The 2535-nt window shown below is 42.0% G+C and overlaps 1 protein-coding gene across 1 annotated transcript in view; it reads right to left on the reverse strand.

Moving 5' to 3' along the window:
• The window catches only part of LOC102498413 (phospholipid-transporting ATPase IB-like), a 211413-nt gene that overhangs the window by 203201 nt on the left and 5677 nt on the right, over positions 1–2535 (reverse strand). Inside the window, 1 exon segment of the mRNA XM_014592016.2 lies at positions 847–968. The gene's annotated coding sequence lies outside the window, so the exon portion shown is untranslated.

Here is a 2535-nt window from a genome sequence, read left to right on the forward strand (position 1 = left end):
TATATGTGTGTATGTATGTATATCCTCTTTCTCATTCCTTGCATCTCTCTCTCTCTTACTCTTTCTCTCTCTCATTAAAGTATTAGTTTACTGGAAAAGCCATGATGTATTTTTCTGTTTTTCTATGCAAAAATGCATCAGGACTTTTCCGACAGACCAATATTCCTGTTTCCAGACGAAATGAACTTACCTTTAAAACCCCTAAGGATTCAACGAAAACTGGTATTTCCTCCCCCCCAAATAACTAATCAATTCAGCAAAGTTGCAGGATGAAAAAATCAACATACAAAAATCAGTTGGGTTTCTGTACAATAACAATGAACAATATGAAAAGAATATTAAGTGAACAATCTCATTTAAAAAATAATGCTTAGAAAGAAACTTAACAGGGTGAGCCGAATAGACTAGTAGTTAAGAGAAGCCGAATCTCACATGGCCAACTGCAGTTCTTGCTCCTCCCCCCCGAACAAGCAGAAAATGTGTTCATTGAATTTTACACACACATACACACACACATCACATAGACTATATTGGTACCCACCAAACAGTTACAATCCAAACTACTAGAATCTTTTTTAAGCAATAGGTAACTTACAAATGAATTGATCATCTCTATTAATTATTTCTCTGGCCATTTAGAATACAAAACACTGATTTGATCCTCAGCTCCTATCTCACAGGATTTCAAGGGAGGAACCTGATGAAAGAGGAGTTACAGGCTGGCTGAGTGAGCCAGAGATGTCTGAGAATCTGAGAGTCTGAGAATGTACCCAAGGGCAGTGATTGTAACTGTTGGAGGGCAGCTGTTTGCTGAAAGGGGCAGCAAACTGAAATAAAGGTACTCACCTGTCTTATGAGAGGAGACCACTTCTCACTGGAAAACTGATGGTTTGGGGCTCAGTATTATCCTGAATGTTGCTGCTCAGCACAAACAGCCCTACTCCCAGCTGGTGACCCCTGCTCTTCACCTGCAATGACAGAAAATCTTCTCAGCATGCCTCTGAGAGTTCTGACAGTTGAGGGCCCAGGACTTCCCCTCTCTGCGCTATGCTCCCAAGGCAGGGCTACCTGGCTTCCCTCCCTGGCACATTCACAGATGGGCTTTTATTGTGCTCGGAAGTATCTCCATCCTTCCAGCTCAACTTGGAAGAATAAACTTAGAAGTTTATTCAAATTCCTTCCACGTGGTGAAAAAAAAGTCTAAAATGTGCCTCATTTGCTACCAAGGACCAAACATATCATAAGGTAAGACCTCACTTTGAATGCATAAGTTAATTAGCATCTTTAACCATTCCACAAAGTACACATATTTCAAAACATCTTTATACCAAAAATACATGTGATTTTTGCTGATTAAAAGGAAAAAAATGGGGACCAGCAGATGGCATAGTGGTTACATCACTGGACTCCCACTTAGTGCGTGCGTGCCCAAGATCCTGAGAGGAGAATGGAGGAGAAGGGATTGTGGCGTGACCATCTCCCCTGGGGGGTGATTTCTCGCTGTGTCTATGTCTCTCTCTGTCTGGCGAGCGCACGCGCCCTATAGCAAAAACTTCTTGGAAAAAAAAAAAGGAAAAATACACGAAGAAAGAAAAAGAAAAGATGGAGGGGCCAGCCTCATAGCCTAGTGGTTAACACAGCTGGATCCCATACGACAGACCATGGTTCAAATCCTGGTCCCAGTGGCTTGAAAAAGCTTGTCAGGGGACCAGTAGTTGGCATAATGGCTATGTCACCTGTGGTTTGGGTCCCAAACCTGGTGGCTTAAACTCATGCCAGGCGCGTGTTCATGTGTGCCCAAGATCCCGAGAAAAGAATGAAGAAGGGATTGCGGCCCTGGGGGGTGATTTCTCGCTTTGTCTCTTGTCTTTCAGGTGAGCACACATGCCCTATAGCAAAAACCTCTGGGTGGGGGGGCGGGAGGGCAGGGAGCTTGTCAGGTATGTGTGAATGGGTACCCCAAATCCTGACTGGATGAAGAAATGAAAAAGAGGATTTTATAATGTGTGACTAGGCCCCAGTGGAGGGTGCTTTCTCTCCCTCTCTCTCTTTACTCCTGAAAACATGTACCCTCTGGCAATTAAAGACAGAGCACAGACTCATTTAATCATTTTCTCATGGAGAAACACACATTCACTTCAACATGCTGAAACTCAGTGGCCATGGAGCTGTTTTTGCCTTTTTCATTCCCATATCGTTTTCATTTTTTATGCCTGCAATAACCAGCTGTTGTATATTGTCAGGTGAGAGCTCTTCAACTGTATTCATCAATATTTAAGTTACAGCTTAAAGCTGGACAAGAGTAATATAAAATGGCCATTTGGAAGAGAAAATCCTGGGGCAATACTTATGAGCAACAGAAATCTCTTTGCCCTATTGTGACTAAGGGTTTTCAAAGCAATATTGCTTCTCAAACAGTTCCCAGATTTAGTTTCTAATTTTAGTGCTAAACATGTACCATACTAAATTACTTAATGAAATTATTGAGATGATACTATTGTAGGGAAACATGTTCTGTGGATTACTCGTCAATGT

The sequence above is a fragment of the Tupaia chinensis genome, unplaced genomic scaffold (assembly GCF_000334495.1).
Source record: "Tupaia chinensis unplaced genomic scaffold, TupChi_1.0 Scaffold000634_1, whole genome shotgun sequence".
NCBI classification, from domain to species: Eukaryota; Metazoa; Chordata; class Mammalia; order Scandentia; family Tupaiidae; genus Tupaia; species Tupaia belangeri.